The sequence below is a fragment of the Salvelinus alpinus genome, chromosome 27, assembly GCF_045679555.1.
Source record: "Salvelinus alpinus chromosome 27, SLU_Salpinus.1, whole genome shotgun sequence".
NCBI classification, from domain to species: Eukaryota; Metazoa; Chordata; class Actinopteri; order Salmoniformes; family Salmonidae; genus Salvelinus; species Salvelinus alpinus.
The window spans coordinates 22061414-22072714 of record NC_092112.1 but is presented as its reverse complement, the minus strand read 5'-3'; the positions used below and the strand labels follow the sequence as shown (position 1 = coordinate 22072714).

At 43.3% G+C, this 11301-nt stretch overlaps 1 pseudogene; it reads right to left on the bottom strand.

The window, feature by feature from the left end:
• Positions 1 to 1067: 1067 nt before the first annotated feature.
• LOC139556162 (meiosis-specific protein MEI4-like) overlaps positions 1068 to 11301 on the bottom strand; it is a 34589-nt pseudogene continuing 24355 nt past the window's right edge.

Sequence of the window (11301 nt, the reverse complement as noted above, 5' to 3'; positions counted from 1 at the left end):
CTATGTAATTCTAAGAAGAGTGTGTCCTAACAATGACGCAAGTAGCAACCATGTACGTCTTTTGCCCATAGAGATGTGTTTTATCTTAGCGCCTTGGTCATTGCATGTACGTATGCAATGAGATATTTCTGCCTGCCTCCTTTATATTTCTGTTTCCCTTTGAACCAAAACACATTAGATGTCTAGGCACGTAAAAGCTGTCGTTTTTTTCTCTGCAGGCGAATCCTTCCCGGCCCTGCTAGCAACAGGATATGAAAGATGAGGAGATCACAGGCAGTGAGGCAGGCAGGGACACAGAGACAGAAACAATGGGAGTAATGCCTACCAGCAGAGCCAGGGCTTCTCAGAGAGCTAGTCATTCTCCATGCACCGCCTCAAACTGCACACTATTCCCTATATACTTTTGACAAGAGCCCTGGTAGTGCACTATATAGGGAATACACTCTTAGCATCTTTTTTCCCTATCTAAGGTATTCGGCTTTCCCCTACACTCTTAGAAAAAAAGGCTTCTGAGGCTGTCCCCATATGAAGAATTCTCCCTCCTATAGGGACAGCCCAGAACCCTTTTGGAACCCTTTTTTCTAAGAGAGTAGGGTGCCATTTGAGATGCAAATGTATTAAGTTGTACAGCCATTTGGACTCATGACCATTAATTACACACAACACGGGTTACAGCCGGGGCAAACATAGCAGAGCTGGCAGTCATCACAGGCGGTCTGCCTCACCTCCCCTCCCGTCCACAGCTATTTAGATGAGGATAACAAACTGGGGAGGGTCATGCAGCACTAATATAACCTGTTCAGTCTGTTAGGACACAGCCATCGCTGCTATAGAACATGGCAGTAAATCAGACTTACTGTATCCTACCTATAGAACACTACAACAAGTCAGACTTACTGTATCGCTGCACTAGAACACTACAAGTCAGACTCTAATGTCACTGACAATCTCTATACAATCATGTCTTAAATATCAGTACATATTTCTATAAACACTTATTTAATCGATCAATCAAAGTCCAGTAACTAAATATTTACATGGACTTGAATCAAGGATACAATCTGGAATATGAACATTTTGGGTTTTATTTATTTTCAAATCCATTTGTAACAATACTTCACTACATCTTGCTAATAGAATCAACAAATGAAAATGTAAATGCCTAAAAACTTTCTGGACATACCTTCCTTACAGTAAGATATTCCTGCTCATACAGCACTCAGTATATCCATTCTACATTCACAGTCTGTAAAAAAAATATTATAATAATCATAAAAAATGCAATGCTTTCCATTGTAATTCTAATGCCAGCCACAGTAGTCTATTTCACATTATAAACTGTGTGGTTCGAGCCCTGAATGCTGATTGGCTGAAAGCCATGGTATATAAGACAGTATACCACAGGCATGTCAAAACAATTATTTTTACTGCTCTAATTACCTTGGTAACCAGTTTATAATAGCAGTAAGGAACCTTGGGGGTTTGTGATATATGGCAAATATACCACGGCTACGGGCTGTATCCAGGCACTCCATGTTGAGTTGTGCTTAAGAACAGCCCTTAGACATGGTGTATTGGCCATATAATGTACCACTCCCCCTCGGGTCTTATTGTTTAATTGCCACACTTTTCCCAACAAGAATAATGACAGGCTTTGGTTTAGCGCCACACTATTTATAGATTATTCTTCTGAAGAGGTAGCCAACCTCAATGAATAACGCACCTCCCACCACCTCCTTCTCCAGTCTTGTTAAGTCCTGTCTCTTCAATCCTGTCATGTCAGTCAAATTGACTGTATCTGCACCAACTTCTGCAGCCCTTTGAAGTGGAAACATCCTGGAGGTGGAATTACACGCCTGTGTGGCCGTGGTGGCGCCATGCTCGTTCCTGGAACGCCAGTCTCAGGTCTGGGTGGTGGTGTCGGAAAAGGGGGTGAGGAGAGCCCCTATCCTCCACATGTAGAGGCTAAACAGGGGGAAGTCAGACAGGAGAAGGATGCTGTGTTCCAGGCTGCCCAGCAGGGCCCTCTGCTCCTACGTCCAGTGGTGACCTGGCCCCACTGCGGCCCCTGGAGGTCCATGTAGGAGCTGCTCCAGGAGCCAGACCAGGTAGAAGTTTTCATACTGGGACACGTCAAACTGGACAGACCCCTTGCTGCTCTCCCCCTGGGAAACACACATCACACAGGAAAGGAAAGTACATGTCTGGAATAAAGAACAAGCTAACGGCATCTCGCTCTTCATTGTTAATATTTGTACTCAACTTCCTCTCAAGCAAAGCTGCAATAAAAGATACAGTTCGGCTATATAACTGTACAGGCTAGTAAAAAGGGCAATGAAATTAATATCTACTCAACTGAAGTTAAAGGCAGAAAAACAGACAAAAAAGTGAACTACAAAAAGTTGGACTTATGCAAGACGTGTACTTTGAGGCAATAAGAAGTCACTGTGTGCATATGTGTGTGTGTGAGTGCTATGTGTTTGTTGTGTTTGTGTATGTGACTGTTGTGTGTGTGTGTGTCCGTGGTTAGCGTTTGCGTGTGTGTGCATGTGTGTGTCGAGTGTCAGTGAATACATTAGCAGCCAGATGGCTGTCGGGTGCGGCTCCAGGCGAGCAGCCTCCAGAGAGCTGACAGGATGTGGCATACTTTGTCCTTCCAGGCTCACTCAGAGCCCATCAGGGTTAGAGCACGTACATACACCTCACCTCCCTGGGGTGCTAATATTTTATTCTCAATATTGCCGCCGCCATGACGTCTCCTGTCACATCTCAAGTGGTTGTCCTACTGTTAAAAGGTGCATTCCCAAACCACAACAACCTGGGAAAGTATGATCAAATGTCTACAGAATTCATAACGCTTAGAAATGTTTCACAACACAATCCATTCCCCTAATTGGTTGCATCATAGAAAACAAGATTGTACATTTGTCCATTAATATTACAGCAGGTTGGGAAACAAAATGTAGAGGAAGTCCCGAAATGTACTGCAACACCTCGATCAGTGGGGGTTCTGTGCACTATTCTGTCACTCCTCTCCCCTCAGGAAGAAGAAACGTTCTGCTACTGTCGTTAGTAGGGCCTTGGATTGGTCTCCTGGTGCTTCTATAAAAGGGAGCACCAGGAAACCTACCTCTCAACACAGCACTGTGAGGGGCCTTCAGTGTTGCACTGGATCCATCTGTCCGTCTACTCTACAGTAGGCTTGGTCGATACACCGTTTACTAAATCTGGATATCGCCCAACCCTACTCTACAGGGATTCTCATCATTATGTGCTTAAACCTTGATAGCATCAGAGGATTGAGGTAATGAAGTGGACCCTGAACGGAATTCAAATCGGCTCATTATCTTTAGGACAGTACATACGGTCCCTCTCTCTGATTGCAGAGCCAGCTATCAAAATCTGAGAGAGAACACGAGAGAAAGCGAGAAAGAGCACGAGAGAAAGCACGAGAGAAAGCGAGAAAGAGTGTGAGAGAAAGCGAGAAAGAGCACGAGAGAAAGCGAGAAAGAGCGCGAGAGAGAGCAAGAGAGAAGAGAAAAAAAAGAGAATTGGTGAGACGATGGGGAAGACAGAGAGCGAACGAGACATATTGCGAGAGAAAGAGAGATACATTTGTGAAATTGTGAGCGTAGGCCTAATAATAAATGTAAAAAATGTTGATGTAATTGTATTTCCATTGTGAATTCATGCAACATATCTTGACAGGCTATATATAATTTCCCCGTATCAGTGCATTTGTTACGATAATAAGTACAGTAAATTTGTTAAATTCAAATCGTCCGTTTGATTAGACCTGGGGCTCGTTACCATTAGAGAGAGGGACAGTATGTAGTCTCCTGATTGCAGAGCCAGCTATCACAATCTCAGAGAGAGCGAGAGACAGAGAGCTGAATAAAGACAGATTGAGAGAGATTGAGAGAGACAGAGACAGAGAGCTGAATAAAGACAGATTGAGAGAGAGATTGAGAGAGACAGAGACAGAGAGCTGAATAAAGACAGATTGAGAGAGAGATTGAGAGAGACAGAGAGCTGAATAAAGACAGATTGAGAGAGAGATTGAGAGAGACAGAGAGCTGAATAAAGACAGATTGAGAGAGAGATTGAGAGAGACAGAGACAGAGAGCTGAATAAAGACAGATTGAGAGAGAGATTGAGAGAGACAGAGAGCTGAATAAAGACAGATTGAGAGAGAGATTGAGAGAGACAGAGACAGAGAGCTGAATGAAGACAGATTGAGAGAGAGATTGAGAGAGACAGAGAGCTGAATAAAGACAGATTGAGAGAGAGATTGAGAGAGACAGAGAGCTGAATAAAGACAGATTGAGAGAGAGATTGAGAGAGACAGAGAGCTGAATAAAGACAGATTGAGAGAGAGATTGAGAGAGACAGAGAGCTGAATAAAGACAGATTGAGAGAGAGATTGAGAGAGACAGAGAGCTGAATAAAGACAGATTGAGAGAGAGATTGAGAGAGACAGAGAGCTGAATAAAGACAGATTGAGAGAGAGATTGAGAGAGACAGAGAGCTGAATAAAGACAGATTGAGAGAGAGATTGAGAGAGACAGAGAGCTGAATAAAGACAGATTGAGAGAGATTGAGAGACAGAGAGCTGAATAAAGACAGATTGAGAGAGATTGAGAGACAGAGAGCTGAATAAAGACAGATTGAGAGAGAGAGACAGAGACAGAGAGCTGAATAAAGACAGATTGAGAGAGAGATTGAGAGAGACAGAGCTGAATAAAGACAGATTGAGAGAGAGATTGAGAGAGACAGAGAGCTGAATAAAGACAGATTGAGAGAGAGATTGAGAGAGACAGAGAGCTGAATAAAGACAGATTGAGAGAGAGATTGAGAGAGACAGAGAGCTGAATAAAGACAGATTGAGAGAGAGATTGAGAGAGACAGAGAGCTGAATAAAGACAGATTGAGAGAGAGATTGAGAGAGACAGAGAGCTGAATAAAGACAGATTGAGAGAGAGATTGAGAGAGACAGAGACAGAGAGAAACACAGTGATGTGGGAGGCACAATAGAGCTGTGCTTAGAGGTCTAAAGGGTATAGAATGGGAAAATATATACAGTACCAGTAAAAAGTATGGACACACCTACTCATTCCAGGGTTTTTCTTTATTTTTACTATTTTCTACTTTTTATATTTGAGATTCTTCAAAGTAGCCACCCTTTGCCTTGATGACAGCTTTGAACACTCTCTTGGTATACCAGCTTCATGAGGTAGTCACCAGGAATGCATTTTAATTAACTTTGAAAGTTTCTTCAAGAGCAGTCGCAAAAATCAAATCAAAGTTTATTTGTCACGTGCGCCGAATACAACAGGTATAGACCTTACAGTGAAATGCTTACTTACAAGCTCTAACCAATAGTGCGGGGGAAAAAAAGAAGGTATGTGTGTGTGTGTAGGTAAGTAAGTAAAGAAATAAAAACAACAGTAAAAATACATTTGAAAAAAAGAGTAGCAAGGCTATATACAGACACCTGTTAGTCAGGCTTATTGAGGTAGTATGTACATGTAGGTATCGTTAAAGTGACTATGCATATATGAACAGAGAATAGCAGAAGCGTGAAAAGAGGTGTTGGCGGGTGGTGGGACACAATGCAGATAGCCCGGTTAGCCAATGTGCGGGAGCACTGGTTGGTCGGGCCAATTTAGGTAGTATGTACATGAATGTATAGTTAAAGTGACTATGCATATAAGATAAACAGAGAGTAGCAGCAGCGTAAAAGAGGGGTTGGGGGGGGGCACACAATGCAAATAGTCCGGGTAACCATTTGGTTACCTGTTCAGGAATCTTATGGCTTGGGGGTAAAAACTGTTGAGAAGCCTTTTTGTCCTAGACTTGGCACTCCGGTACCGCTTGCCATGTGGTAGTAGAGAACAGTCTATGACTGGGGTGGCTGGGGTCTTTGACAATTTTTAGGGCCTTCCTCTGATACCGCCTGGTATAGAGGTCCTGGATGGCAGGCAGCTTTGCCCCAGTGATGTACTGGGCCGTACGCACTACCCTCTGAAGTGCCTTGCGGTCGGAGGCCGAGCAATTGCCGTACCAGGCAGTGATGCAACCGGTCAGGATGGACCATCAAGCGCTATGATGAAACTGGCTCTCATGAGGACAGCCACAGGAATAGAAGACCCAGAGTTACCTCTGCTGTAAAGGATACGTTCATTAGAGTTACCAGCCTCAGAAATTGCAGCCCAAATAAATACTTAAAGTAATAGACATATCGCAACATCAACTGTTCAGAGGAGACTCTCACAGGGCACGTGTGAAAGTGAAACCATTGTTGAAATACTATAAAAGACTGAGATAATGGGAAATGAAATGAGAGATGGCTGATATTGCTCTGTTGGAAGATTTGGCACACACTGCATTTCGCAGAAAGCGTGTTTTTAGAGACAGGTGGGACTTTGTTGCAGAGGGTACTGATTGGCTCATAAGATACCGTTTCCCAGAACCAATCATATAGGATCTTTGTGAGGATTTCAGAAACATATGCTATTCTGGTGCACATCAAAGTGCTATCGGCATCTCACATCCCTCGATGAGCTAATGTTTTGGATGCAATCTTCGGCAAAATGAACTAACATACAATTTCCAAACACCATCGCACAGCAGGTTAAAATCAAGGGGGGTTTCTCTGCCATCAATGGGTTCCAAAATAGCCTACAAAACGAAGCAACAGATGACGCCCACATCGCCATAAAAGCACCATCCCAAAACGAACAGAAAAGGCTTCCACTATGTGCAGGTTATGTGATGCTCAAAAAAATGCTGCTGAATGTGGTGGCAAGGTGACCAGGTGTAATGTACGACTCGTTTATTCTGCAAAACAGCAATATGCCTACAGCAGGGAGCTGTCTCTACAGCTGGATGGATGGCTTATTGGTGTGTTGCCTACTCATTTGAAGTATATTTGCCATTGCTAAAGCAACTTGAATTGTCCTAATGGTCCTCTCGTTGTAGCAGTTTTACTGGTCAAACCACAACTGAGCGAGCCAAATCAAACCTTTTTGTTTTACTCAATTGGATTGTGATAGCTGCAGCTGTTTCTAATCTTCAATTGTATCTGTAACTTATGACACTTTGTCTTTTGTGTGTATTTAGTATTTTATGTACATGCTGCTACTTCCCTGTTTAGTCTTCTTGCCAGGTCGCCCTCGTAAAATAGGTTTTTAACCTCGATGGGTCTTACCTGGTTAAATAAAGGTTAAATAAAAATGATCTGACACTAGCACCTCTACTACAGCCTTTTTTCTTAGTTTTTTTCAGTTGCACCTTTGTATGGCTATTTCATGATACAGTGCTGTAAAGGGTATTAAAGGGATGATTTTGACCATATATGGTTAATTAGGCGCGTTTCGAAATGTAAATAGTCATGGTCATGCACAAGCACTGAGAACAACTGGTATTTATCAAAAGTTATCTCCTACCAGTGTGCTATGATGCTCGTGGGACTGTTTGATAAATCACACTTCTTCTATGCGTACGGACATTCTAAACTCCGTGAGTAAGTAGTATTTTAGAATAGTTCTACCCAATATTAATAAATGAGGCCCCAGGACTTTGGTCTGCATCCAAATTCCTTATAGTGCACTACTTTTGTCCCAAATGGCTGCACATAGTGCACTACCTTTGACCAGAGCCCTATTGGCCCTGGTCAAAAGTAGTGGAATATATAGCAAATATAGAGTGCCATTTCAAATCAAATCAAATGTTATTCGTCACATGCGCCGAATACAACAGGTGTAGACCTTACAGTGAAATGCTTACTTACAAGACCTTAACCAATAATGCTTTAAGAAGTTAACACTTTTTTTTCATAAGTAAAAACATTTTTTGAAAGTAAAAGTAACAAATAATTCAACAGCAGTAGTAAAATAACAATAGCGACGCTATAAATCAGGGGGTACCGGTACAGAGTCAATGTGAGGGGGCACCGGTTAGTCAATGTAATTGAAGTAATATGTACATTTAGGTAGAGTTAAAGAGTTAAAGTGACTATGCATAGATAATAAACAGAGAGTATCAGCAGTGTAAAAGAGGGGTCTGGGTAGCTCTTTGATTAGCTGTTCAGGAGTCTTATGGCTTGGAGGTAGAAGCTGTTAAGACCTTTGGACCTATACTTGCGCTCCGGTAACGCTTGCCGTGCAGTAGCAGAAAGAACAGTCTATGACTAATGTGGCTGGAGTCCTTGAATTTTTATGGCCTTCCTCTGATACCGCCTGGTATAGAGGTCCTGGATGGCAGGAAGCTTGGCCCCAGTGATGTACTGGGCCGTACGCACTACCCTCTGTAGTGCCTTGCGGTCGGAGGCCGAGCAGTTGCCATACCAGGCAGTGATGCAACCAGTCAGGATGCTCTCGATGGTGCAGCTGTAGAACCTTTTGAGGATCTGAGGACCCATGCCAAATATTTTCAGTGTCCTGAGGGGGAATAATCAAATCAAATGTATTTATATAGCCCTTCTTACATCAGCTGATATCTCAAAGTGCTGTACAGAAACCCAGCCTAAAACCCCAAACAGAAAGCAATGCAGGTGTAGAAGCACGGTGGCTAGGAAAAACTCCCTAGAAAGGCCAAAACCTAGGAAGAAACCTAGAGAGGAACCAGGGTATGAGGGGTGGCCAGTCCTCTTCTGGCTGTGCCGGGTGGAGATTATAACAGAACATGGCCAAGATGTTCAAATGTTCATAAATGACCAGCATGGTCAAATAATAATAATCACAGTAGTTGTCGAGGGTGCAGCAAGTCAGCACCTCAGGAGTAAATGTCAGTTGGCTTTTCATAGACGATCATTAAGAGTATCTCTACGCGCCTGCTGTCTCTAGAGAGTTGAAAACAGCAGGTCTGGGACAGGTAGCACGTCCGGTGAACAGGTCAGGCTTCCATAACCGCAGGCAGAACAGTTGAAACTGGAGCAGCAGCACGGCCAGGTGGACTGGGGACAGCAAGGAGTCATCATCCCAGGTAGTCCTGAGGCATGGTCCTAGGGCTCAGGTCCTCCGAGAGAGAAAAAAAAGAGAGAATTAGAGAGAGCATACTTAAATTCACACAGGACACCGGATAAGACAGGAGAAGTACTCCAGATATAACAAACTGACCCTAGCCCCCCGACACATAAACTAATGCAGCATAAATACTGGAGGCTGAGACAGAAGGGGTCAGGAGACACTGTGGCCCCATCCAATGATACCCCCAGACAGGGCTAAACAGGAAAGATATAACCCCACCCACTTTGCCAAAGCAGACCCCACACCACTAGAGGGATATCTTCAACCACAAACTCACCATCCTGAGACAAGGCCGAGTATAGCCCACAAAGATCTCCGCCACGGCACAACCCAAGGGGGGGCGCCAGCGCCAACCCAGACAGGAAGATCACGTCAGTGACTCAACCCACTCAAGTGACGCACCCCTCCTAGGGACGGCATGAAAGAGCACCAGTAAGCCAGTGACTCAGCCCCTGTAATAGGGTTAGAGGCAGAGAATCCCAGTGGAGAGAGGGGAACCGGCCAGCCAGAGACAGCAAGGGCGGTTCGTTGCTCCAGAGCCTTTCCGTTCACCTTCACACTCCTGGGCCAGACTACACTCAATCATAGGACCTACTGAAGAGATGAGTCTTCAATAAAGACTTAAAGGTTGAGACCGAGTCTGCGTCTCTCACATGGGTAGGCAGACCATTCCATAAAAATGGAGCTCTATAGGAGAAAGCCCTGCCTCCAGCTGTTTGTTTAGAAATTCTAGGGACAATTAGGAGGCCTGCGTCTTGTGACCGTAGCGTACGTGTAGGTATGTACGGCAGGACCAAATCAGAAAGATAGGTAGGAGCAAGCCCATGTAATGCTTTGTAGGTTAGCAGTAAAACCTTGAAATCAGCCCTTGCCTTAACAGGAAGCCAATGTAGGGAGGCTAGCACTGGAGTAGTATGATCAAATATTTTGGTTCTAGTCAGGATTCTAGCAGCCGTATTTAGCACTAACTGAAGTGTATTTAGTGCTTTATCCGGGTAGCCGGAAAGTAGAGCATTGCAGTAGTCTAACCTAGAAGTAACAAAAGCATGGATACATTTTTCTGCATCATTTTCGGACAGAAAGTTTCTGATAGGCTTTGTCGTGCCCTCTTCACGACTGTCTTGGTGTGTTTGGATCATGATAGTTTGTTGGTGATGTGGAAACCAAGGAACTTGAAGCTCTCAACCTGCTCCACTGCAGCCTCGCTCCTTGAAAGTGGGAATCATTTGGGATCAGTTGGATATCTTCTCTGTTCTGTTATCCCTCTGAATATCTTTAATAGGCCACATTTAGAAGAAAAACGGGCCAGGTGGTGCCCTGACTAACTCCAGCAGGCTACGCTGTCACTGGCCACTCTTAAAACACAACCTTCCCAATATAATGTGGCTGTTCAAGATTTTGGCTAGGCAATCATTACAAAATTATTTAATTGCTAGAGAAGGACAGAAAAGGTGATCGACTGATGGTTAAAATGGGCGATGGTAAAACAGCCTCCAATGTGGCCTGAACAGAATGAATATGCACTGTGGATAGACCAGTGATGCCTAGATTCTAATATTTAAAGTACTCTACGTCTAGTCAACTATGAAACAATATACAGAGACTATATATAGAATGTCTGTTTTGGCAGATGTACAATATACTCAGGTAGCGTTTGCTCATTTCAGAACAGAGCCAACAACACAAAAGCAAATAGACATTTGCTCATCACAAACACTGTTAAACAAACAAACTTTACTTAAGCGCCATTTCATCAAAACGACAACGCTTGTTTCTGTGGCAGATTCGCTGTACAATCCAAAATAGTAGAGAGTTCAAATCAAATGTCAAACTAAACTTGCCAGCAGGCAGCATTATTGGAGGGTTACTCTTCCAAGCTTTTAAATCCGATTTTGTAAATTGAATAGCCTTTGGGGTCTAGGTCACTTGGCTATCAAGAAAGAATGGTTGTTAGGCTTACACTTAGCATAAGTCACCTTATTTCAGCAGCCAAGAGATAACCAGTACCCATTTCAAATCATTCAAAAAGTGAACTTTTGAACTCCCATTTCAATCATGAACATGTGTTACAATGCATTGTACTTCACTGTATTGTAAAGAATGTTATGCTCTGCTGTGAAAGTCATTCATAAGCATCATCAAGCAGATAAATGATCTGTGCAACTATGAGGCGTGAATATGATCAAAACATCTCCTGGACCATAAATCACGATAAGTTACAATAAATCTCTTTCAGCCAAAACAAAACAACCGCTGCCTAAAAATGGCTTCT